The sequence below is a fragment of the Hyaena hyaena genome, unplaced genomic scaffold, assembly GCF_003009895.1.
Source record: "Hyaena hyaena isolate Hyena2069 unplaced genomic scaffold, ASM300989v1 scaffold_160, whole genome shotgun sequence".
NCBI lineage: Eukaryota > Metazoa > Chordata > Mammalia > Carnivora > Hyaenidae > Hyaena > Hyaena hyaena.
The window spans coordinates 2,931,668-2,959,529 of record NW_024080793.1 but is presented as its reverse complement, the minus strand read 5'-3'; the positions used below and the strand labels follow the sequence as shown (position 1 = coordinate 2,959,529).

Genomic DNA, 27,862 nt, shown 5'->3' with positions numbered 1-27,862 from the left:
GACAGGCTGATAGCACCCCCAGCCCCAACTGGCCAGGTGGGATTTGTGTGACATTCTTTGGACACTCCTGGTTACCCAAGAACAAAGGAAAGGGGTTTAAGTGCTTGCCATGGTGATGTGGGAAACAAAGGCAAATGAAAAATTAAATTCCTTTACTGCATAGAGCCCATTGACAAGTCCTTGAAACAGGCAGAGCGACATCGTTCTAGAAGCTCAGCTGCCTTGATGATGACACTTCACTAGGGGCAAAAGGAAACCTTGGCTTAACACTATCCTGACCCCTCAGGATCCTCTAAATCTACTTTAACATATAAAAATTCCTTTGGAAACTTCCTTTATTTCAACTCCCCCAAGATATATGTTGGCAATCATAGTCCAAGCTTATGGCACCCTGATATGCATGTGAAGGGTCTCATAACTGAGGTAATAAATGGTGTTTTCCTAACAGCAGCTGGCCCCTCAAGGTCCTGGAGACCTTGCTTCCAAAATACCTTAGAGACTTTATCCCTAACCCCCTGCCAACCTGAAGGTACATAATCAGTTACCTGTCACCATCCCAGTGCAGCTCTTTCTGCCCATGGGTCATGTCCCCGTGCTTTAATAAAATCACCTTTGTGCACCAAGGATGTCTTCAAGAATTCTTTCTTGGCCTTTGGCCACAAACCCCACACAGTCACCCCAAAACCCCATCATTCCCTTCCCTTATCACTATCAAACATTAATTCTGTGATTTGTCCTTTACTGTCCATTCTTTCCCACCAGAATGCAAATTCCACGAGTATGTATTTCTTACTGCTGTAAATCTGGAGCTTAGGACAATATCAAGTATATAATAGAAACTCAAACATTATTTGTTGAATTAATAATGTTGAATGAAATTAAGCTAGAGAGGTAATGAAAGATAACAAAACTGTGTAAGACAACCTAGGGGGACTCACCAAGAAGTATACTTTGAATTAAAATAGTGGGAGCGAGGGAGAGGAGGTGGTGCGCAGCTACAAAACAACAATTTAGGGAATTACTCCTTCATCTCAGTCGTTTTCACTAGATTATGAGCTCCTCTTAGGCTAGAGCCAGGTTTATTAATCTACACTCAGCACCTAGCCTAGGACCCATCACATTGTAGGCACTACCTAGGTGTTTGCAGAATAACTTGACTGTGAGCGTGCAGACGGGTTTTACTAAACCGGCTGCAGCACAGTTCAGGAAAGGAAGTAGGTCTGGTAAACTGAGATTCGGCTTTCCGAGCAGCAAACGCGCATGGTACCGGACCGCGAAGAACCCATGGTTGGAGTGCAGCGACAAAGCGACTGCGCATTTCAGTCCCTCCTTGCGGGCCAGAGGAGCGCCGGCAATCTGCGCACGCATGCGCGCTACATTCTTCCCGCCTCCAACAAGATGGCGGAGGGCAAGTAGTGAGGGGGCGGAGTGTGGTCGCCGGAAACCCGGCCGCTGCTGGGGGGGGAGCTGCGGGCGAAGGCCCGGGAGCAGCGGGCCGAGGCCGGCACGATGCTGTTCCCGGGAAGCGTTGTTGGTTACTGGTGAGGAAGGTGAAGCACAGTTGCCTTCCCTGACCCCCGGCGACCCCTATGTACGCCTCTCTGGGCTCGGGTCCGGTCGCCGTTTTGCCTGCTTCTGCACCACCCTCTACTCTCGGGTCCTGGAGCTCCGGCGGCGGCGGCGGCGGCTGTGTCCCGCAAGAGAGGAAGCGCCCAGGCGGCGTCCGTAGTTCTGGCCGCGGGGCGAACGTCTGGCAGGTGAGTGAGGCGCGAGCATTGACGCCTTTGCCCCGCCGTAGCTCCAGACCCTAGCGGTGCTCGGCCCGACTCTGCCGTTCCCTTGTCTCCACGTCCCACCCTCTCCCCGCCCCGCGCTTTCTTTCGGGCCTCCAGTTGGCCCCTGGCTTTGCAAGCTCTCCATTCTCACCCTGTGGGTGCGGGTCGCGACGCCCGCCGCCCTCCTCACCTTTCCCGGCCACGGGGAAGCTTCCCCGGACCAAGCGGTCTCTCCTTCGCGTTAGGTGGGTGGGTCGTCGCCCCTCCTATTTTAGTCGCCTTCCCATCTTCCTGGTTTCGACCCTCTTGGCTTCCTTTAAAAGTTGAACTGTTTGGGAAGACTACCCGGTAGCCTCGCATAGAGAGAGTTACAAAGAAAAAGCTTCAATCACCTTGATGAGGGAGGAGTCCAGTTCCCCGGAGAGGTGGTTTAAAGAGTTGGGAGTCCTTGGCCCATTGAACTGCAGAGGAGAGAATGGTGCCTGTGATGCAAATGATTGTTCATGGAAATTAATCTCTCACTGTATAGTAAATCTTTGGTCTCCGAACTTTTGAGGCAGAGGTTTTAAGTTTTCTAGATCTAGTGAGAGAATGGGAAGTGTTCGTTTTTAATTAAGAAGCCTTTGCGAATGTAAGATACGTAATGAAACAAGAAAGGTTAAGTGATTTATTCTTTTACCCAATGTTCGCTTAAATTGCCCAGCGAAGCTTTAGAATCCCGTAGTGTACAAGCCCTTTGTTTTATTTAGAAAGGACTAAAATGGAGAAAAGCTTTTTAAACTCAAAACTTCTCAAATTTCTTGGATTCTCAATTTTTGTCACTACTTAACAGTCCCTGTAGGACACGAATTTTCTGCAAAATTCAGGCTGTGCCAGTCTCAGTTGTCTCTTCTTTATTACGGGGGTAAGGCAACTCAGAATCAATGGTGTAAGAAACTGTCCTAAATAACCTGGTCTCATGCCAAAGTTTGTAAGTGCAAACTGCAGGATTTGAAGTGGTAGTGGAGGAAGTTGCCATGGCTATTTCTCCCATATTTTCCATCTTTTTGCTGTTATCTCAGCTCTGTCCTGTTTGGGCTTCCTGCTCAGAGTGGCTTCCCTCCTAGTAAAAAACATGGCTCTCATCAATTATTCATGTGATAGTCTTCTTAATTTACTTCCTTCCATACTGAGAAGTAGTTGGATAATTTCTCAAGAGCTCCCAAATTGTAAAAATGAGATTATAGATGCAAATGATAGCTTCTCTGTTGAGATTACAAATAGGTGGACCTTTTTGATTAACATTAACTTGAGTAATACCATTTGTTGAAACTATGCTAGGTGCTCTCCCAAGTTATTAAAGCACAAACTATCCTTGCCCTCTTGGAATTCTATACTAACAGTCTTGAATATGCGGGTTATATAATTGGCTTGGCGGATTTGTTTACTTTTCATTCTGCCTCATGACACATAATCGTTTTTTCCCTCTGCTGTAGACTTTGACCTTGTTGAAGTTCCTTTTAAATTAATCTATTTTTATTTATATTACTTTCCTAAATTTGGAGATAGAATTGTTTAGTTCAAAAGAAAGAGTAGATATTTTTAGGTTTGATTCCTGTGTGGGCTGATTCATTCATTTATTGGTTTTTAGCCTTCATTTTTCTACAAGGAAGGACTGCATGTTTTTCAAGGGGGTTATGTCTCCATTCTGTGCTTCTGCCTGAAGAGATAGTAGGACTGCTAATTCCAGTCAATGGCTCTCTGCCTCTGGCAAAATAATTTGAAGGATTGTGTCAAAACACATCTCTGACCACAAACTGTCATTAAAATCTCTCACTCTTCCACTCTTACGGTACCTGTTTTCTGTGTCTCACACTGTCTTTATGAACCCCTCTTTGTCTCTCTGTTCATCCAGCCCATTAGCCGACTGGTGATTTCATTTGCCTCTCTATGTACCAGAATCCCACTGTCATCAGTTTTTACTAAGCTCTCATTGATGCCTTAGAATGCTTTATTTTCTTTAGATTTACCTTTTCTAGTGCCCAGTCCAGAATAAGCCTTATCACTAGCTTTTTCGGTTTGACTCCTGACATCCTGGATGCGAGAGATGACCTTGTGTGAGGATATAGGTTCATTTTCCTACCAGTTGGTGCTCTGTTCTCTGCTGGGTTTTTAGTGCTGATTGTGTATCTTTCTATCTCATTTCCTAAAGGTTTTTATAGCAAATAACTTGATACCGTCCTTTCCTGAGAAAAATCTCAACTGTGTGAGATAGATTCTTTTCTATCCTCTGTATCATTTCCTTATTTACTTCTATCTCACCGAAGGAAATATTCTTCCCCTTTCTCAAGAGCAGTCCCCTCCAGATGTCTCCACAATCATCCTCCCCATCCTTCTTTCTGTAGAACTGTCCGTTATCATTCCTTCTTCGGTCTCTCCCTCTCTAGCCTATGTACATGCTTATATCTTTCTCAAGGCTGCCAAATACAATGCTGTGTGCTGTGCAACTCCGTGAAACCAGTCTGAATTTTGGTCTACGATGCCACTGTATTTTCATTCTTTAATCCCAGGAGCCTGGTGTAGTAAGAAGAAACATTGACTTTTGAGCCAGATAGATCTAAGTTTGAAGTCTGTTAAAACCCCAATGTGGCTATGGGCAAGTTACTACCCAGACTCTATTCATTATAAAATAAAGTGTTAAACTTACAGAGTCATAATTGAAGAAGTTTAGTACATGTTAAATGTCCACCCAAATGTTTGGTACATTATGGAGTTCTTAATAAATATAAAATCTTCTTTCCTTTGCACTCTGACTTCCTTTACCATTTCAGCACTGAAATTGCTATTTTAAAAGTCCCCTATGACCTCCTAATTACCACATCTAATGGCCTTCCCCCAGTCACCCTTGGTTTCCTAAAACTAAATACTCCATAAGAATAAGATTATTTGATTTCTTGGTTCTTCTGCATTTTATGTCCTGATTCTCTTAGATCTCTGAAAGGTTTTTTTTTTTTTTCTTCACATTCCTGTATTGTTCTTCCCCCTAAACATGGTGATTTCTATGTTAGTTTGGATGCAGACTGGATTTAAAAGCAAAAAAGAATGTATTGGCTTATGTAATTGTCAAGTGTATAGATAGAATTGGCTTCAAGAGTAGTTTGTTCATGGGTTTATGTCATTGGGGCTGAAACTCCATTTTTCTGCTATTATCTCAGTTTTGTCCTACTGTTTAGGCTTTATGCTCAGACTGGCTTCCCTCCTAGTTTAAAAACAAAACAGAACAAAACAAAACAAAAAATGGCTATCACCAATGCTCATGTGATAGCCTTCTTTATTTACTTCCAAAGGGAAAGAGAAGGATTCTCTTCTAGCCTTTTCCCAAAAGTCCTATTCTCTATTCTGATTGAACAAATGAGAAGATCATGCTGCCAAGTCTGTCACAATATCTTTGTCAAGAGGGGTGGGATTATTCTAATTGGCCTAACTCATGGATGAACCTTATCTAAAATGAGGGAGAGATAACCAGTGTACTCAGGGGTCTCCGTGCTTTTCACTGTGTTCTCTTGGTGGTTATATCCTATTTTTAAAACCTTTTTTTTTATGTTTGTTTATTTTTGAGAGAGAGAGAATGAGCGCAGAGACAGGGGAGGGGCAGAGAGAGAGGGAAACAGAAGCCAAAGCAGGCTCCAGGTTCTGAGCTGTCAGCACAGAGTGTGATGTGGGGCTCGAACTCTTGAGCAGTGAGATCATGACCTGAGCCGAAGTTGGATGCCCAACCGACTCAGCCACCCGGGTGCCCCATTCTATTTTTAATGATACAAATCATCATTTTTGTGTGGATGTTCCTCAGTTCTGCATCTTGACTTCTCTCCTACATTGCTTGCTATATTTCTCTTAAATGTACTACTCTAAGCTTAACTCAAACCAAGTGGAATCAAGTGGAATTCGATTTTCATCTACCTACCCTCACCTAGTGTGTTTACATGTGCATGTGTGTATATGTATTTCTCTTCTAATTTCTCTCTTCTAAACACCTTCCTCCCAGCCACCCACTCTAACCTTGGTTCTTCTCCCACCTTTCAGCATCTGTCATATCTTAAATCTATCTTATATTAGTTTGGCCTCAGGTTATGTAATACCCAAGCAGTAGTAAACAGTGTTTCACAGAAAAAGAAGCCCAGAGTTGGAGGATTCCTGGTTAGTCACTGTAGCTGTACAGTGATGCTATATCCAGGATCCTGGTACTTTGCATCTTTATCCTTAGTGTGCTGATCTTTGTGCTCATTGTGCCCTTGTCCTCTCCTTGTTGTACATTGCTCTTGCTGCTCCAGACATCACATTCTCACACAGCCACCAAAGACCGGAGGAAGTTTGTCCTCTTTGATTAGGCAAGTAAACCTTTCACAGGAACCCTGTGTTGATGTCATCTTGGCACGTTTATGCCCTACTTGCAAGGGGGCTGGAAAAACCATTATCTGTCATTTCAGTCCAAGAGGAAGTTAGTTGAATGGCTGAGGGGAAGTTCACCAACAAGATCAGTGACATGTCTTGATAGTATGTTATGGAGAAGTAAGTTTAAATAAATAAGAATTTTCTGATGGTAGAAGCAAACTTCCAGCACTGCTTACCCCAAAAGTTGATATAAGCTATACATAGAATAGTCATAAATAACTAAGTAAAATTGGATTATGTAAAATTAAGATATTTGAGTGGTATGTCCCAGTTCTTCTAAGATTGGTGTTAAGTATATTTATGCATACCTGGTGGAACCACTGTGAGAAATGGGTACATATAGAACGATTAGGAAATAGATTTTTATTTCCCCTTGGGGGTGGGAGGCATTTAGAAATATATGGGGACATTTTTTTGGTTGTCACAATGATTGTGAAGTCCTACTAACAACTAGTGGATAAAGGTCAGATATACTAGAAGTCCCATGATGTTTGCCTACAAAACAGGATTCACCCCTTCAGATATGCCAATAGTGGTCTTACACCTTGAAATATGCTTTGCTTTTTGAAAGAATTCATAGACATTCATCTGTATTCTTATATTGCAAGTGACAGAAAATCACATTCAAACTGCTTAAACAATAAAGGGCATGACTTGACTCATTTTCTCTGTGATTCATTCTGCTCTGTCATTCTCTTGCTTTGCTTTCATTCTCAGGCTAGTTTATCTCGTGGTAGCACATTACTGTAGCACTTTCAGACTTAAAACCCTCATTTCTCATATAAAATAAACTGGAGAATACTTTTATTTTATTTTATTTTATTTTATTTTATTTTATTTTATTTTATTTGTCGAGTATTGTCACTACTGAAACCTTCCCTAAACAAAATTGATTATTTTCCCTGTTGTGCTATAATTTTCTAATCTATATTTGTATCTCTATTATATGTCATATTCTATAAGTATTGTTTTTTTATGTCTTATGCATTACCTTGTCTTAATTATTTTTGTATTCTTAATGTCTAGAATACTCTGGCTTAGAGGTATACAATAACGTTTTATGGAAAGAGTTAATGTATGGCATAGGAAGGAAGAATGTGGGAAGAGACAGAGAATTATAAGAAGGCCCCATTAGTTGTTATTGTACCCTGAATTATGTACATTGTACTCCTCCTACCACCAAAGCAGGTATATAATGCTCTTGTGATTAATAGTGAATAAAGTCATTTGAAACCCTTACTAAATTCTATTAGTGTTTTTTCATTATTTTCTCAACAAACTAAAAGCACTAACTATCATTCATTCAGTAAATATTTTGGAGGGTCTGCTGTGTGAACATATAATGTGGAAACAGTGGTGAACAAAACCTAGCCTATGTTCTCTCTGAGTGAGTGTGAATGTTAGGGATGTGGTCAGTAAACATTATCCATGTGAACACACAAACACACGAGGTACTTAATAGGCTTTGACATAAATAAGACAGGTCCAGTGGATAATAGAATAACAGGGGGACGCCTGGGTGGCTCAGTTGGTTAAGTGTCCGACTTCAGCCCATGTCATGATCTCATGGTTTTTGGGTCCCAGCCCTGAGTCATGCTCTGTGCTGACAGCTCAGAGCCTGGGACCTGCTTTAGATTGTGTCTCCCTCTTTCTCTCTCCCTCCCTCTCTCTCTCTCTCTCTCTCTCTCTCAGTTGCTCAAAAATAAATAAACATTAATTTTTTTTTTTAAAGAGTAATAGGATGCTACCTTAGGTAGGTTGGTGAGATTTTGAGAAGCCTTTGAGCTAGGAGACCTGAAGGAAGTGATGGAGTAAGCCTTGGAGCTAACTGAGGGAAAATGTTTAAGTAGAGGGAGCAGCAGGCGCCTTCTGAATGGAAAGGTGTTTGGCATATTGGAAGAACAACATTCCAGCAGTGTGGCTGGAATATAAGCCAGTGAAGGGGAGAGAGGTAGGACAGGCAGAGCCTAGATCAGGTAGGGCATTGAAGGTCATTGAAAGACTGGATTTTACTCTGAGTGAAATGGAAATCATTGAAGGGTTTAAGCATGAGAATATCCAGATTTGACTTGTTATTTTGGAGAATTACTCTGACTACATGTTGAAAATTGATTATCTGAGGCAAAAATGCAAGTAGGAAAACCAGTTAGGAAAATAATCTAGATTGGAAATACTCTGCTTGGAGAAGCAGCCCCTTTAATGGTAGAGGAGCGGAGAAGTCTTCAGATTTGTAGTATATTTAGAAAGTAATTAGGGGGGCCGCCTGGGTGGCTTAGTCGGTTAAGCGTCCGACTTTCGCTTAGGTCATGATCTCGCGGTTCGTGGGTTCGAGCCCCGCATCGGGCTCTGTGCTGACTGCCAGCTCAGAGCCTGGAGCCTGTTTCAGTCTGTGACTCCCTCTCTCTCTGGCCCTCCCCTGCTCACGCTGTCTCTCTCTCTCTCTCTCCTAGAAATAAATAAAACATTAAAAAAAAAATTTAAAAAAAAGAAAAGAAAGTAATTAGGGAACCTGGGTGGTTCATTCAGTTGAGTGTCTGACTCTCGATTTCAGCTCAAGTTGTGTTCCCAGGGTCATGGGATCGAGCCCCATGCCAGGCTCGTGCTGAGCATGGAGCCTGCTTGGGATTCTCTCGCACACCCCTTTCTGCTCCTCTCTCCTGTTTGCATGCACTGTCTCTCTCTCACACACATTAAAAAAAAAAAAAAAAAGAATATTTAGGATTTACTGATGGACTAGATGTGGAGTGTGAGAGAAAGAGAAGTAAAGGATGACTCCCAAGTTTTTCAATATGAGCACCTGGGTGAAAGGTGGCACATTTTACTGAGATGGGGGCTATGGGGCAGGGGTAGGGGTAGATTTGGAGATGGAAGTCTATTTTGTTTTGGATGTGGCTATGTTTGAGATACCTATCAGATAATGAATTCAAGTGGAGGCATTCAGTAGGCAGGTATATGAGCAGTTTAAGGAAGAGGTGGAATTATCAGTGTATAGAAGGTATTTAGGACTCTGGCACCAAATATCACCTAGGAGTATGAATGAGATTTATGAGACATTTAATACTAAAAATGGTTTGTTACATCAAAGATTGGGAGCCACTGTGTTGGATAGTAATAGTTATAGCATTCAGAGTAGAGAGAGGATAATGAGTAATTCTCTGAGAAAGAGACAGGACTTGACCTAGACTTCAAAGAATAGATAGGGTAGAAAAGGCTTTTTCCTTCTCTCATGCCAAGTACAGTAGTGTACTTGTAGTGAGCATTCTGTAGGTGCTGGTGAATGAACAAAAAGCACATAGGCTCAGGAACAGCTGGAGCAGAGGTTTGGCAGCAAGGAAGCCTAAAGTGTTTTAAAAGAAATTCAGAGAACTAGAGAAGAAAAGTTTGTGCTGGCAAGGAGTGAAAAGTAGGGTTGGATAATTCAAAACTTTAATTGTAAAGTGACAGTTATATTTAACCCTTTGACCTAATAGTTTTCAACTCTGTTTCTATTGTTTGCACAGCTCCTTTAGTTCCTGGACTCTTAATAGATGCTCAGTAAATATTGAAAAAGTGAATATGGAATTCCCAAATGCAAGATTTATATTTACTGTGTTCTTTTCTTCTCATTAAAGTATGCTAGAATGCAAACTATGTTAAGTGATATAGGGTTAACCTTACGTTTGCTTCAATTTATTATTTTTAATGATAAGCATTAAACATTTATATTTTATGATTGATAAGAAATTACTTGAGACATACTTCACAACTGGTCAGAAAATACTAGAGAATTGGCAAAACTGATGTTGAAAATGGCTGCTCAAGAAAATGAGGAGCCATGACCATCTTTTATTCAAAGACTAACAGTTATTTTATTTTTATGGAAATGACGGCTTGAAGCCTGTTCATAGATCATTTTCTCTTTTAGCTGTCAAGGAGCACACTGGTTTAGAATTAGGCCAGAAAATTGGAGATGATATATCTTTGGGGATCTAATTTTTATTATTTTTAAGGTTATATGATTTAAAATACTAATTATAATTAGAAATTATTATAAATAATTAGCAAATTATAGAATTACACAGTTTAACTGTTAGAAAATAATTTACCTGAATAAAATCATACTGAGATAAAAATTGATTGAAATTTTAGTTACATTTTGAAGTAATTAAAAAAATAGAATACATTAGGTTTGTGATTATTTTCTTCAGTTCTAGTATACCACATTATTAAAGTTTTATATAGTCATTAAAGGAATTTCAGGAAGTAATGAAAAGTAAAGATAACATCCATAAGCTTATCATATAAAGGAAACCAGTTTTTGTCTCCCCCCAATCTTTCTCTCCCTCCTTCTCATTTTGTCTTTTTGTCTGTGCCTACGACATTCCCCCCTTTTAGTATGTGTGTATATATTTCCAATTTAAAAAATTAGGTTATGCGCATTTCTTAGACTATTTTGTAAATTTTATTTTTATTGATTGTATAATAATCCCATTGAAAGAATTATTTTTCTTAACTATTCCCTGTAGTTGATTATTTAGTCTTTTTCCATTTTATTTTCATGTGTGCAGTGAACATCTTAGCACATTATTGGTTTCTTTTCTCTTTATCTTGGCCTTTTTTCCCTAAGATGAGTTCATAAATGATGGAGTTATTGGATGATAAGCTGCAAACATGTTTAAGGTTAATAATGCATGTTGCCAGTTTGTACAATGTCTTATAGGCCCAATAAATGTTAATTGGTTGGAAATTAATCATAATGGGAGGAAAATTAGAACCTACGGAGTTGCTGAGCTTTAGTGATAGTCTTAAATCAGCCTTTTGTTCATCTCCAAGTATTTCTTTGGTTTTTTCCTACAACATATATTCCAGATTATACATAAAATATAAAATGAGAAACTTAATGTGTTATTGTAAACACACATATTTTCCAGGTCAAAAAATAGAGCACTGCATCATCCCAGGGCTGCTCTTCCTGTCTTGTTCTTCATCTCAGAGAGAAAGTTTTCAACATTTCACTCCCAAGTACATTGGCTGAAGCTTAGTTTTTTCTTTCGTTTTGTTTTTGTTTAAACCTTTATCATACTTATGACGTTCCCTGCTCCAAATCAGTCTACAGAAATCTGCTGCATTTCCATACACCAATAATGAAATAGCGGAAAGATAAATTAAGAAAATATCCCATTTACATTGCACCAAAAATAACAAGACCCCTGGGAATAAACCTAACCAAAGAGGTGAAAGACCTGTACTGAAAACTATAAAACACTGAGGAAAGAAAGATAACACAAAGAAATGGAAAGACATTCCGTGCTCATAGATTGGAAGAAGAAATATTGTTAAAATGTCTCTACTGCTCAAAGCAATTTACAGATTTAATGCAATCCCTATCCAAATACCAATAGCATTTTTCAAAGAATTAGAACACCTAACCCTAAAATTTGTATGGAACTGCAAAAAAATGCAAATAGCCAAAACAATCTTGAAAAAGAAAAGCAAAGCTGAAGGCATCACAATTGGACTTCCAAATTATATTATAAAACTGTAGTAGTCAAAATAGTATGGTACTGGCACAGAAATAGCTATGTAGATCAATGGAATAAAATAGAAAAGCCAGAAATGAACCCACAATCACATGGTGAATTAATCTTCAACAAAGCATAAAAGAATATGCAAAGGGAAAAAGACAGTCTCTTCAACAAATAGTGTTGGGAAAACTGGACAGCAACATGCAAAAGAATGAAACAAGACCACTTTCTTACACCATCCACAAAAATAAAATCAAAATGGATGAAAGGCCTAAATGTGAGACCTGAAACCATAAAATCCTAGAAAAGAGCACAGGCAGTAATTTCTCTGCCATCAACTGTAGCATCTTTCTTCTAGGTAGGTCCCCCAAGACAAGGAATACAAAAACAAATATAAACTATTGGGACCACATCAAAATAAAAAGCATCTGCACAGTAAAGGAAAGAATCAACAAAACTAAAAGACAGCTGACTGAATGAGAAAATACATTTGCAAATGACCTATCTGATAAAGGCTTAGTATCCAGTATATGTAAAGAGCTTATACAACTCAACACCCAAATAATCCAATGAAAAAAATGGGCAGAAGACATGAACAGATATTTCTGCAAGAAGACTTCCAGGTGACCAACAGACACATCAAAAGATGCCCATCATCACTTACCGTCAGGGAAATGCAAATGAAAACTACAATGAGATATCACCTTACACCTGTCAGAGTGGTTACATCACAAGAAACAATAGTTGTTGAAAAGGATGTGTAGAAAAAGGAGCCCTTCTGCACTGTTGGTGGGGAAGCAAACTGCTGCAGCCACTGTGGAAGACAGTATGGAGGTTCCTCAAAAAGTTAAAAATAGAACTACCCTCTGATCCAGCGATTGCACTGGTGGGTAAAAACACGAATTCAAAGGGATACATATACTACTTTGTTTATAACAGCTTATTTAAAATAGCCAAGATATGGGGCGCCTGGGTGGCTTAGTCGATTAAGCGTCCGACTTTCGCTTAGGTCATGATCTCGCAGTTCATGGGTTCGAGCCCCGCGTCGGGCTCTGTGCTTACTGCCAGCTCAGAGCCTGGAGCCTATTTCAGAGTCTGTATCTCCCTCTCTCTCTGGCCCTTCCCTGCTCACGCTGTCTCTATCTCTCTCTCTCTCCTAGAAATAAATAAAAATATAAAAAATAAAATTAAATTAAATAGCCAAGATATGGAAACAGCCTAGTGATGGATAAGGAAGTAGTATGTGTACAATGAAATGTTATTCAGCCTTTAAAAAGAATGAAATCTGGGGCACCTGGGTGGCTCAGTCGGTTAAGTGTCCAACTCTCAGTTTCAACTCAAATCATGATCTCATGATTTTGTGAGGCTGAGCCCCATGTCAGGCTCTGTGCTGACGGTGTGGAGCCTGCTTGTGATTTTCTCTCTCCCTCTATTTCTGCCCCTCCCCTGCTCATGCTGTCTATGTCTCTCTCAAAATAAACTTTAAAAAATTAAAAAATAATGAAATCTTGCCATTTGCAGTGACACAGATGATCTAAAGAGTATAATGCTAAGTGAAATAAGTCAGAGAAAGACAAATAATCATATGATTTCACTCATGTGGAACTTAAGAAACAAATGAAAAAAGAAGCAAAACAAACTGATGGTTACCAGAGGGGAGGTGAGTGGGAAGGAGGTGAAATAGGTGATACAGATTAAGAAGTACATTGTGGGCTCCCTCTTACACTGTTGAGGAAGTGTAAACTGGTGCCACTGCTCTGGAAAACAGTGTGGAGGTCTCAGTAATTTAACAATAAAACTCAAAAAATTAACAATGGAACTCCCCTGTGACCCGGCAATAGCACTGCTAGGAATTTACCCAAGGGATAAAGGAGTGCTGATGCATAGGGGCACATGTACCCCAATGTTCATAGCAGCATGTTCAACAATAGCCAAATCATGGAAATAGCCTAAATGTCCATCAACTGACTAATGGATCAAGAAGATGTGGTTTATCTATACAATGGAATACTACATGGCAATGACAAAGAATGAAATCTGGCCATTTGTAGCAATGTGAATGGAACTCGAAGGTATTATGCTAAGTGAAATAAGTCAGGCAGAGAATGACAGATACCGTATGTTTTCACTCATATGTGGAATAGGAGAAACTTAACAGAAGACCATAGAGGAGGGGAAGGGGAAAAAAATAGTTGAGAGGGAAAGAGACAAATCATAAGAGACTCTTAATACTGAGAACAAACTGAGGATTGATGGGGATGGGAGACGGGAAAAATGGGTGATAGGCATGGAAGAGGGCACTTGTTGGGATGAGCACTGGGTGTTATATGGAAATCAACTTGACTATAAACTGTGTTTAAAAAAATAAATGGATACTAAAGCAAAAACAAAAAAATTACATTTGTCATCATGAGCACTGGGTGATTAAAATAAAACTTAAAGAGTGCTTGGGTGGCTCAGTAGGTTGGGCATCTGACTTTGGCTCAGGTCATGATCTCACAGTTAGTGGTTTTGAGCCCCGTGTGGGACTCTGTGCTGTCAGCTCAGAGCCTGGAGCCTGCTTCAGATTCTGCATCTCCCTCTCTCTCTGCCCCTACCCTGCTGGTGCTCGGTCTCTCAAAAATAAATAAATGTAAATAAATAAATAAATAAAATAAAACTTAAAAAGTTCCCTGCTTTATCTTGTTTACTAACAATTTTGTGTTCTGTTTGTTTGAATTTAATGCTTTTTTTTTTTGCAACTCTTCATTACCATATGAACTTAATATACTGAATTATATTTTACTTAACTGTTAAACCTAATTTGATTCCTGGCATAAGCCTGATTTGGTTTTACTGTATTATCTTTTTAAATTATTGCTGGATTCAGTTTATTAATATTTTGCCTGGGAGTTTGCATCAGTGTTCATAAATGAGATGGCCTATATTGTTCTTGTTAAGATTTGAAATCAGTGTTATGCTAGCCTCATAAAGTGAACTAACTGACCCTTATTTTCTATTCGAGAAAAGTTTGTGTTTGATTGGAATTATCTTTCCTCAAATTTTTGCTACAGTCTGGCAGAGAAGCCATCTTGGTTGGGAATTTTCTTTGTGGACAGATTTTTAATATTAATTAAATTTCTCATTTCTAACCCTATTCAGGTTTTCTGTTTCTTGATTATTTTGGTAATTTTTCCCCTAAGAGGTTTTTTTCATCCAAACATTTTAATTTACTTTCATAAAATTATATATAATAAATACTGTTTTCCTTTTAATGGCTTCGGGAAAGAAATCCCTTCTCATGCCTGACATAGGCTATAAGAGCCTTTGTTTTTTCCTTTGTCAGTCTCACCAGAGATTTAGTAGTCTTTCAGAAGAAGTAAATTTTGAATCTTGCTGATCATTTTTTTTTAATTTTTAAAAGTTTATTTATTTTGAGAGAGACAGAGTGAGTAGAGGGGGGCAGAGAGAGACAGAGAGACAGAGAAAGAGAATCCCAAGCAGGCTCTGCACCATCAGCACACAGCCCAATGTGGGGCTTGAACTCATAAAACTGCGAGATCATGAACGGAACTGAAACCAAGAGTCAGACACTTAACCAACTGAGCCACTCAGGTGCCCCCGCTTTATTTCTTTCCTTCTGTTTTTTGAGGGGTTACTTTTTGTTCTTTTGTTAATTTCTTATAGTTCACTGCTTATAACCAGTTTTTCCTTTTAAGGCTAAGCATTTCCTATAAGCTGTGTTTTAGCTAGCTATATTACTTAAATTATGATATGCAGTATTTTTATAATTAACTTAAAAATGATTTCCAGGTTGCCTGGGTGGCTCAGTCGGTTAAGCATCCTACTTCAGCTCAGGTCATGATTTCATGGTCTGTGAGTTCAAGCCCCACATCAGGCTCTGTGCTGACAGCTCAGAGCCTGGAGCCTGCTTTGGATTCTGCATCTCCCTCTCTCTCTGCCCCTTCCCTGTTCACTCTCTGTCTCTCTTTCTCTCAAAAATAAATAAACATTTAAAAAATTATTTCTAATTCTTACTGGTTTCTACTTTGACTTTTAGATTAGTTGGAAGTATATTTCTTAATTTTTGAATACATGGAGATAGTCTAGTTATTTTTAAATTTAAGTTTTATTTCTAACAACTGTATAAAATAATTAGAAAATACACTCTCTTTCAACAATCTCTGATTTCAGTCCTTTAAAATTTGAGCTCTGCATTATGGCTCAGTATATTGCCGTTTTTCCCCCTACATTTATTGAGTGCATTGTTCTATATGTTTTCATTGGGTCGTGTTTTTTAATCTTGTATTTCATATCTTTTGTATCATTTTTTTGCTTGTATCAATTATGAAGAAGCATCCGTTAAAGTATCCTGTTTTGATTATGAATTTGATTATTTCCCTTTGTAGTTCTTTCAATTTTTGCTTTATGTATTTGAAGTTGTGCTAGTAGATGCATAGAAATGTATAGTAGTTACATATTCTTTTTTTTAAATATAATTTCTTGTTGAGTTAGTTAACATACATTGTATACAGTGTGCTGTTGGTTTTGTAGTAGATTCCCATGATTCATCACTTATATACAACACCCAGTGCTCATCCCAACAAATGCCCTCCTCATCAATGCTCATCATCCATTTTTTCCCCTCTCCTCCGCACCCCCCTGCCATCAACGCTCAAGTTTGTTTCCTGTATTTAAGAGTCTCTTATGGGGGCACCTGGGTGGCTCAGTCCATTAAGCGTCTGACTTCAACTCAGGTCATGATCTCACAGTTTGTGGGTTTGAGCCCTGCGTCAGACTGTGTGCTGACAGCCAGCTCAGAGCCTGGAGCCTGTTTCAGATTCTATATCTCCCTCTCTCTCTGACCCTCCCCTGCTCATGCTGTCTCTCTCTATCTCTCAGAAATAAATAAAACATTAAAAAAAAAAGAGTCTCTTATGGGTTTGCCATACATTTTTAAATTTCTTCTTTATTTGCCTGGTTGATCCATTCATTCTTTAGCAGGATGTTCTTTAACCTCCATGCATTTGGAGGTTTTCCAAATTTTTTCATGTGATTGATTTCAAGTTTCATAGCATTATGATCTGAAAATATGCATGATGTGATCTCAATTAGTTTATATTTATTGAGGGCTGCTTTGTGACCCAGTATGGGATCTATCTTGGAGAATGTTTCATGTGCACTTGAGAAGAATGTGTATTCTGCTGCTTTTGGATGAAAAGTTCTGAATATATCTGTCAGATCCATCTGGTCCAATATATCATTCAAGGCCATTATTTCTTTATTGATTTTCTGCCTAGGTGATTTGTTCATTGCTATAAGTGAAGTATTAAAGTCCACTGCAATTACTATATTCTTACCAGTAAGATTGCTTATGTTTGTGATTGATTTATATATTTGGGGGTTCCAAGTTGGGGGCATAAACATTTGCAATTGTTAGCTTTTCTTGATGGATACACCGTGTAATTATGTAATCTTTTTCATCTCTTGTTATAGCCTTTAATTTAAAATCTAGTTTGTCTGACATAAGTATGGCTATTCCAGCTTTCTTTTGACTTCTAGTAGCATGATAGATCGTTCTCCGTCCCCTCGTTTTCAATCTGAAGGTGTCCTTAGATCTAAAATGAGTCTCTTGTAGACAGCATATAGATGGATCTTGTTTTTTTATCCATTCTGATGCCCTGTGTCTTTTGATTGGAGCATTTAGTCCATTTACATTCAGAGTTATTATTGAAAGATAAGGATTTAGTGTCATTGTGTTATCTGTAGGTTTCATGCTTGTGATATCTCTGGTCCTTTGTAGTCTTTGCAGTGTTCTACTCACAGAGTACCCCTTAGGCTCTCTTGCAGGACTGGTTTAGTTTTCATGAATTCCTTCAGTTTTTGTTTGTCTGGGAAAGCTTTTATCTCTACATCTGTTCTGAATGACAGCTTTGCTGGATAAAGGATTCCTGGCTGCATATATTTTTACTATTAAGCACTTTGAATATTTACTCCCACTCCCTTCTGGCCTGCCAAGTTTCAGTGGACAGGTCTGCTACTATTGTTATATGTCTACACTTGTAGGTTAAGGCCCATTTATCCCTGGCTGCTTTCAGAATTCCCTCTTTATCTTTATATTTTGCCAGTTTTACTATGATATGCCATGGAGAAGACCTGTTCTTGTTGAATCTGAAGGAAGTTCTCTGTGTCTCCTGTATGTGGATGTCTGCTTCCTTCCCCAAATTAGGGAAGTTCTCAGCTATAATTTGTTCAAGTAAACTTTCTGCCCCTTTTTCTCTCTCTCCTTCTTATGGAACTCCTATGATATGGCTATTATTACATTTCATTGAATCACTTAGTTCTCTAATTCTCCCCTCATGGTCTAGTATTTTCTTAACCTTCTTTTTCTTGGCTTCATCATTTTCCATAATTTAATTTTCTTTTTCACTTCTTCTCCCCTCTGCTGCTTTCATTGATGTCACTGCATCTAGTTTATCTTGCACCTCATTGACAGCATTTTTAAATTCATCGTGACTATTCCTTAGTCCTTGATCTCTGAAGCAGTAAATTCTCTGCTGACTTCTTTGCTTTTTTCAAATGCAGCTATTAATCTTATTACTGTTATTCTAAATTCTTGCTCAGATATATTGTTTGTATCTGTTTTGAGCAATTCTTTAGCTTTCATTTCTTCCTGGACTTTCTTTTGAGGAGAATTCTTCCATTTTGGCATTTGGGCTAGTTTTCTGTCCCTTATGTGTTTTAATAACTTATTATGTATCCTGCACTAGCGAGCACTATTATATTAAAAAGGGGTGATACACTTTCCAGGACCTGGCCCTTAAGGAAGTATTTTTGGAGTGTGTTGCATGCTCTCTGTTGTTGTGACTCTCGTTGCTTTATCTACCTACTTGTAGTGGTGGTTTGGACCTTTTACCAGGTGTGCTTTGATTTGTTCATTGAAGTAACCCTGAAAAAACTTTAAAGGAAAAGAAAAGGGGTGGGGGTTGGTGGAAGAAGCTTTATCCCATGCAAAGAGAGAAATGACGGGGGTGTGGGGGGGAGGGGGGGAATTGACCAGGCAGAGAATCAGAGAAACTATAAAGCTTAATCGGGGGGGGGGGGGGGAGGAATATAAAGAAGGAGATATAGAAGAAGTGTAAAAAGAAGGGATTAAAAATGTCTGCTTAAACAAACCAATAACCAGAATAGAGAAGGGAAGGAATAAGTGGAAGAAAAGGAAGAAGAAGAAAAAATATATATATATATATAAAATAAGAATTGACTAAGAATCAAATCAGAAAATGCAAACCTCTGGACTGATATCTGATGTTGCCTTGGAACTGGTGACTGTGCTGGTCTGGAAGAGGGGCTGTCTGGTCTGGTCAGTGTCAGTCTTGCTCTGGTACATATGAGTTACCAGGTGCAGAGGAGCATGGTTTGATGTAGGCAGATCCTGCCTCCACTGTGGGCCCACTGTCTGTTCCCTGAAGCCCCACCTTGTTGGTGATGGGGAGAATAATGGCAACACCCCCAGACCAGGTGTTCCCTGGACCAAGTGTCCCAAACCACTCTGTTCAGGCCATGCCAACAGTGCCACATGCGTGCAAGTATGTCAGTTTGTTCCTCTCCACAGTCTCCCTTGCCTTCCAGGCGCTCAGCTGGGATTCAAACCCCGATACCTTAAAGGATCCTGCTCCGAGCACCCTGATTCCAGGGAAGTGCCACTCCACCCAGCCAGCTGATGAAAGGCCTCTGGCTGGTGGAAACCTGCAGGATCTTTTGTCCTTGGAGGCTATTTGTCTTCTTCCCGCAGCACTCAAGGAGACGATTGCTCTCTCCCAATGCGCCTCTCAGGTGGCTCCTGAGCCCAAGGCTGGCTCCCCTCCTCCCCAGTCATGTGCACAGGGCGGCCCCAGTCCAGAGAAAGCTCTGCAACCCTAAAATGAGGCAGAAATTGGTTTTTACTGTTTTTCCATTCCCCAGTCTGTGGTTTTTCTCTTGTCCAAATACAATCATACACCTCCACAGCCTCTCTTTCTCTTCTTTTGTTTCTCCACAGAAGCGGATCCCTCCCTTTCATGCCTACACCACCCATTTTATCTCTCCTAGTTCTCAGTCACCCACCTCTGGCCCACCCAGTTGTCCCTGTGGGCCTCTGGAGATGTTTCTGTCACTCTGTAGCCCGGATTCCTGGAATTCTCGGTCTTCTGGCCTCGATACTGTTGTGTTTGAGGGAGGAGGGAACTTCGGGTCTCCCTGCTTCCTCTGCCATACTGACTCCTCCAGTAGTTACATAGTCTTAGTGACTTACTATTAAGAAGTTTTCCTCTTTTATTTGGATAGTGGTTTTTTTTGCGTTAAAGTTTAGTTTGTCTGAGATTGCTATAGCAGCACTAGTTTCTTTTCATTATTGTTTGCTTGGTATATCTTTTTCTATTCTTTTACCTCTAACCTTTTTGTCTGTTTTTAGTGTGTGTGTCTCTTGTGTGACATGGTTGGATTTAACTCTCCCATCTTGCTATATACTTTACATTTGCCCTGTTTGTTCCCTTTTCTCTAGTTTCTTGCAATTTAGATAAGCTGGCTATTTTATCATTTCAGATTTTTTCCTCTTATTTTTTGGAAGTTACTACCCTTTTTTCCTTTTTACTGGTTACTCGAATTTTTATTTTGTTCTTTTTCATATCTACCATGCCACTTCTTAGATTTTTCAGTTCCATGTAAAAATAGTTAAGGTTGACTTTATCTCCTTGAGTGCATAGTATTTTTGAGTTTGTGTCTTGTAATTCCAACATGTCAACACTATATGGGTCTGTTTCTGTTGTCTGTTGTGGAAATAATTTGATGGATAAGATCAAGTTAATTTTCTCTAGAGAAGTTTTCATTTACTTTTGCCAAGTGCCTTGGAGTATGACACCATCTGAATTTAACTTCAAATCTTTAACTTTTCTGGGCCACCTTCTGGTTCCTTCTTTCTTTGACTAACTTGTTCAAGGAGGACTTGACATTTCTATTATAGTTATTTCTTTGTGGTAAGGGCCCTTTTATGTTATAAATATTAGCTATCTGGAAAAGGTAAATGTTAAGGTATGTTTGCCCTTTAATACTTCAGCATATGTTGTTTATCATATTATTCCATTACTTTGCAGAGCCCCAAGGGAAGGAGACAGAAATATTTTCTTTGACTGTAGAAGTCAGAAATACTTCCAACATGTAGGTAGTTACATTGGGAGAGGAATTATCCTTCCTGTGAGCATAGAGATAAAATGTGAATGTTTTTGAGGTGGAGATATGTAAAGAGGAAAGGAGAATACACTGAGCTGAGAGAAGACTGCAAACTTTTGTCCTTTAGTATTTTTGTTGAAAGTAGGATTCATGTCCAGTAATTGTAACATCTTTCTATATGCCATGTGGATATTATGACGTCTAATTTTATTTCCAAAATATTTTTTGGTATTTTTCAGGGACAGAATATGATTTTTGAACCTTTTTACCCACATCTATTTAAAATATATATATATAAATAAATAAAATATATTTATAATTTGCATTTGATTTCAGAAATCAACTATTAAATAGGTTGAACACACAGGTTAGAAGTCTTACCAGGAAAATTAAACTATAGTAATCTACATAAATTGACATTCTGTGCTTGGAAGGGTGTTGAAAATTTTGTATAACATACCAATGTATTTTTATTTTAAAAATATTTAACTTGGTATTAATTATAGGTGTTACCATGAAATACCACTGGTCACTTAGTGATTACATTGATAAATCAACAAAATACAAAAGCAGTGGTCTTTTAAGGAAACTTGGAATTCTTGTATTTGTTTACTTGATTCTTTTTTCTCTCTAAAAAAAATATTAAATTTCTTGTTACTTACAGTTCCTTCACTTCCTTACTATGTCAGATTTAAATAGCTTCTTTGTTTTAGGTTTGCTCACTTCCATTCAGAGAACCAAAGAAGGAAGTGAAGTGACAGAGAATTTTAGAACTGGAAGAGGCTCTAGATAACAAGTCTTTCATGTGCCCTCTGTTCCTCCTTTCTCCCATTTTAAAAATGTCAAGACAGAGACCTGAGGAACTCTGGGTGATTTGATTTTCTTAAAGTTATACTGACCTAATGTCCACATCTCTTCCTCTTGGTAGTTTCTTGTGGTTTTATTTTTTTTCAAACCTAGCTTAGTTTTTATTTCTTTCATATAAGTTATCAATTACAGCAAAAGCTATCTTGTTAGAACCCCAATTGATATATATTACTCTTTTTGTTCTGTTTTTCAGGTTTTTATTTCAACTCAAGTTAGTTAACATATAGCATAGTCTTGGTTTCAAGAGTAGAATTTAGTGATTCATCACTTTCATATAACACCCAGTGTGCATCCCGAAAAGTGCCCTCCTTGATGCCCATCACCTATTTAGCCCATCACTCCACTTACCTACCCTACAGCAAGCCTGTTTGTTCTCTATAGTTAAGAGTCTTCTATGGTTTGTTTACCTTTCTGTTTTTATCTTACTTCAGTTTTCCTTCCCTTCTCCTATGTTCTCTTGTTTCTGAAATTCCACATATGAATGAAATCATATGGTATTTGTCTTTCTCTGGCTTATTTTGCTTAGCATAATCCACTCTAGTTCCATCCACATTGCTGCAAATGACAAGATTTCATTCTTTTTGATGGCTGAATAATATTCCTGTGTGTGTGTACACACCACATCTTCTTTATCCATTATCAGTCGATGGAATTTTGGGGATCTTTCCATAATTTGGCTCTTGTTGATAGTGCTGCTGTAAACATTCGGGTGCATATGTCCCTTTGAATCCATATTTTTGTATCCTTTATTTATTATCCTTTGGATAAATACCTATTAGTGCAGTGGCCGAATCATAGGATAGCTCTATCTTTAACTTTCTGATAAACCACACTGTTTTACAGAGTGACTGCCCCAGTTTTCATTCCCACTAACAGTGTAAGAGGAGGTCCCCTTTCTTCATAGCCTCACAACATCTGTGTTTCCCTGAGTTGTTAATTTTAGCCATTCTGATAGGTGTGAGGTGGCATCTCATTGCGATTTTGATTTGTATTACCCTGATGATGGGTGATGTTGAGCATTTTTTCATATGTCTGTTAGCCATTAGTATGTTTTTTTAGGGAAATCTCTGTTTATGTCTCCTGCCCATTTCTTAACTGCATTATTTGTTTTTTGGGTGTTGAGTTTTATAAGTTCTTTATAGATTTTTGGATACTAGCCCTTTTTCCAATGTTCTTTGCAAATATCGTTTCCTAGCCTCTAGGTTGCCTTTTAGTTTTCTTGACTGTTTTCTTTGCTGGGCAGAAGCTTTTTATCTTGATGAGGTCCCAATAGTTCATTTTTGCTTTCATTTCCCTTGCCCTCCAGAGACATGCCTAGTAAGAAGTTGCTGTGGCCAAAGTCAAAGTAGTTGCTGCTTGTTTTCTCCTGTAGGATTTTGGCGGTTTCTTATCTCACATTTAGATCTTTCCTCCATTTTGAATTTATTTTTGTGTGTGGTGTAAGAAAGTGGTTCAGTTTCATTCTTCTGTATGTCTCTGTCTAGTTTTTCCAACACCATTTGTTGAAGAGACTGTCTTTTTCCCATTGCATGTTCTTTCTGCTGTGTTGAACATTAACTCACCATATAATTGTGGATTCATTTCTGGATTTTCTACTCTGTTCCATTCATCTTGGTGTCTGCTTTTGTTCCAGTACCATACTGCCTTGATGATTACAGCTTTGTAATAACATATTGAAATACGGAATTGTGAAACCTCTTGCTTTGCTCTGCTTTTCAGCATTACTTCGGCTATTTGGGGTCTTTTCTGGTTCCATACAAATTTTAGATTTGTTTGTTCTTGCTCTGTGAAAAATGCTGTTGATGTTTTGATAGGGATTGCATTGAATATGTAGATTGCTTTGGGTAGTATAGATATTTTAACAATATTTTTTCTTCCAGCCCATGAGCATGAAATGTTTTTCCATTTCCTTGTGTCTTCTTTTTAATAAGTGGTCTATAGTTTTCAAATGACAGATCTTTTACCTTTTTGGTTAGGTTTATTCCTAGGAATCTATGGTTTTTGATGCAATTGTAAATGAGATTGATTTCCTTGATATTTCTTTATGCTGCTTCATTATTGGTGTATAGAAATGCAACAGATTTCTGTATGTTGATTTTATATCCTGTGACTTTGGGTGAATTTGTGTGGCTTTGGGTAAATTTGTGTATCAATTCTAGCAAATTTTTGATTGAGTCTTTCAGGTTTTCTACATACAGTAACATATTCTCTACAAAGGGTGAAAGTTTGACTTCTTCCTTGCTGGTTTGGATGCCTTTTATTCCTTTTTGTTGTCTAATTCCTGAAGCTAGGACTTTCAGTAATGTGTTGAACAACAGTGGTGAGGGTAGACATCTTGTTGTGTTCCTGACCTTAGGGAGAAAGCTCTCAATTTTTCCTCATTGAGTATTATATTAGCTGTGGGTCTTCCATGGGTTCACAAACTGTGAGATCATTATCTGAGCCAAATTCCGATGCTTAACCAACTGAACCACCCAGGGTTTTGTGATGTTGGGGTTTGTTCCTGCTATTCCTATTTTCTTGAGAGTTTTTATCAAGAAAAGATGCTGTATTTTGTCAAATGCTTTTTCTGCATCTGTTGAGAGGATCATATGTTTCTTATTCTTTCTTTTATTAATGTGGTATATATCATGTTGATTGATTTGCAGATATTGAACCACTCCTGCAGGCCAGAAATAAATCCTCCTTGATTGTGGTGAATAATCCTCTTAATATACTGTTGGATTTGATTTGCTAGTTTCTTGTTGAGAATTTTTGCATCTACGTTCATCAGGGATATTGACCTGTAATTCTTCTTTTTAGTGGGGTCTTTGGTTTTGGAATCAAGGAAATGCTGGCCTCATAGCATGAGTTTGGAAGTTTTCCTTCCATTTCTATTTTTTGGAAGAATTTAAGAAGAATAGGTATTAACTTTTCTTTAAAAGTTTGATAGAATTCCCCTAGAAGCCATCTGACCCTGTACTCTTATTTGTTGGGAGATTTCTGATTCCTAATTCAATTTCTTTGCTGGTTGTGGGTTTGTTCAAATTTTCTGTTCCTGTTTGAGTGTTGGTAGTATGCGAGTGTCTAGGAATTTGTCCATTTCTTCTTCTTTTTTTAATGCTTATTTTATATTTGAGAGAGAAAAATTCAGAGCATGATCTGGGGAGAGGCAAAGAGAGAGGGAGACAGAGAATCGAAGCAGGCTTCAGGGTCTGAGCTGTCAGCACAGAGCTCAACATGGGGCTCGAACCCACGGACCATGAGATGATGACCTGAGCCAAAGTTGGACACTTAACCTGGGCACCCCAGAATTTGTCCAATTCTTCCATATTGTTCAGTTTGTTGGCATATCATTTTTCATAGTATTCTCTAATACTCGTTTGTATTTCTGTAGTGTTGGTTGTGATCTCTCTTCTATCATTCATGATTTTATTTACTTGGGCCCTTTCTCTTTTCTTTTTGATAAGCCTGGTTAGGGGTTTATCAATTCTGTTAATTCTTTCAAAGAACCAGCTCCCAGTTTGATTGATTTGTTCTACTGTTTCTTTGATTTCTATATCATTTATTTTTTGTAAAGCTTATTTATTTTGAGAGAGAAAACACAAGCAAGAGAGGCGCAGAGAGAGAGAATCCCAAGCGGGCTCCTCACTGTCAGCACAGAGCTGAATGTGGGATTTGATCTCACCAAACATGAGATCATGACCTGAGCTGAGATCAGAAGTCAAACACTTAACTGACTGAACCGCTCAGGAGCCCCTATATCATTTATTTCTGCTCTAATCTTTATTATTTCCCTTTGGCTGATTTTAGGCTTTTTCCTGAAGCCTTATTTTTAGCTTTTTTTTTTTTTTAGCCTTTTCCCCTAAACTATGGTTAGGTTGTGTATTTGAGACTTTTCTTGCTTCTTGAGGTTAGCCTATATTGCTATATACTTCCTCAACCCATTCATTCTTTAGTAAGATGTTCTTTAACCTCCATGTATTTGTGGTCTTTCCAAATTTTTTGGTGGTTGACTTCCAAGTCTCATAGCATTGTGGTCTGAAAATATACGTGGTATGATCTCAATCTTTTTGTGCTGGTTAAGATCTGATTTGTGAATCGGCATGTGATCTCTTCTGGAGAATGTTGCATGTGTGTTCAAAAAGGATGTGTATTCTAATGTTTTAGGATGAAATGCTCTGAATATATCTGTCAAGTCTATCTGGTCCAGGGTGTCCTTCAAAGCCATTGTTTTCTTGTTGATCTTCTGCTTATGTGATCTGTTCATTTCTGTAAGTGAGGTTTTAAAATACTGTTACTGTATTTATCAATGAGTTTCTTTAAATTTGTTATTAATTAATTTATATATTTGGCTGTACCAAGTTGGGGACCTATTTACAGTTGTTAGCTCTTCTTTTGGATAGACCCCTTTATTATCATATAGTGCCCTTTTTCATCTCTTATTACCGTCTTTGGTTTAAAATCTGTCTGATATAATTATGGCTATTCCAGCTTTCTTTTGATGTTCATTAGCATGATGAATGATGCTTTATTACTCCCTTACTTTCAGTCTGGAGGTGTCTTTTCTAAAATGAGTCTCTTGTAAGCAGCATATCAATGGGTGTCATTTTTAATCCATTCTGATATCCTATATCTTTTGATTGGAGCATTTAGTCCATTTACATTCAGAGTAATTATAGATAGATATGAATTTATTGTCATTGTATTACCTGTAAAGTTGCTGTTCCTGTAGATGTCTCTGTTCCTTTCTAGTCTTTGTTGCTTTTGGTCTCTCTTTTTCTGCTCACAGGGTCTCCTTTAATATTTCTTGCAGAGGTGGTTTAGTATTTATGAACTCCTTTAGTTTTTGCTTGTGTTGGAAACTCTTTATCTCTTCTTTTCTGAAAGACAACCTTGCTGGATAAAGTACTCTTGACTGCAGACTTTTCCCATTTAACACATTACATATATAATGCCATTCCCTTCTAGCCTGGCAAGTTTCTGTGGACATGTCTACTGCTAACCTTATGTGTCTACCCTTGTAGGTTAAGGACCTTTGTCCCCAGCTGCTTTAAGAATTCTTTTTATCTTTGTATTTTGCAAATTTCACTATGACATGTATTGGTGTTCACCTGTTTTTGTTGATTTCAAGGGAAGTTCTCTATACCTCTTGAATTTGAATACTTGTTTCCTTCTCAAGATTAAGGAAGTTCTTAGCTGTAGCTTGTTTAAATATACGTTCTGCTTCTCTTTCCTGCTCTTCTTCTGGGACTCTACGATATGAATATTATTGCGCTTTCTTGACTGAGTTTCTTTAGTCTATATTCATGATCTAATGTCTGTATTCATGACCTAATAGCATTTTCCCCTCTTCTTTTCAGCTTCATTATTTTCTATAATTTTATCTTCTCTGTCACCTATTCATTCTTCTGATTTTTCCCTACTTGTGATAACCCTCAGTCAGTTTTGCATCTCAGTTACGACATTTTTTATTTCAGCCTAGCTAGATCTAACAGTGTCTTAGGCGTCTGCAGCATGCGTTTCTCTGGTGTCTTATGTGGGTTTTTCAAGCCCAGCTAGTATTCTTATGACTTGTTGTTAATTCTTCTTCAGATATATTGCTTAATGTCTGTTTTGAGTAAATCCCTTACTGTAGTTTCTTCTTGATCTTTCTTTTAGGGAGAATTCTTCTATCTTGTCATTTTGTCTAGGTTTCCATCTTTTATGTGTTATGAAAGCTTGCTGTGTTACCGGCTTCTGAGAGTAATGCTATATTAAGGAGTTATACATTGTCCAGGTTCTGGTGCTTCCGGAAGTGTTTGTGGTATGTGCTGTGTGTACTCTCCTGTTGTGTTTCAGCTGCTCTTTCCCACAGGTCAGGCCTATGCAGAATTCCTCCTTGCTTGCAGTGGGGTTGTTTGGACCTTGAAGGTGTGCTTTGCTTTGTTTGTTAAAACAAGCCTGATTTAAAAAAAAAAAAGGGGGGGGGCTGATCCAAAAGGAAAAGGAACAAAACAAAGACACAAACAAAAAACTATAAATAAGCCTGATTCTAATGAAAGAGAAAGAAAGAGAAGAAGCCTGATCCAAAAAATGAGAAAAGGAAACAAAAAACAATTAAAAAAAGCACAACAGCTA

The 27,862-nt window shown here is 38.4% G+C and overlaps 1 protein-coding gene across 4 annotated transcripts in view; it reads left to right on the top strand.

Annotated features, from left to right (window-relative positions):
• The first annotated feature begins 1,462 nt into the window (after positions 1 to 1,462).
• APC (APC regulator of WNT signaling pathway) overlaps positions 1,463 to 27,862 on the top strand; it is a 145,299-nt gene continuing 118,899 nt past the window's right edge. For 2 of the 4 annotated variants that reach the window (XM_039239724.1, XM_039239723.1), the window contains exon 1: positions 1,465 to 1,757. The gene's annotated coding sequence lies outside the window, so the exon portion shown is untranslated. Of the gene's footprint in view, positions 1,758 to 27,862 lie in introns of all 4 variants that reach the window. The other 2 variants (XM_039239720.1, XM_039239722.1) reach the window with 2 other exon arrangements.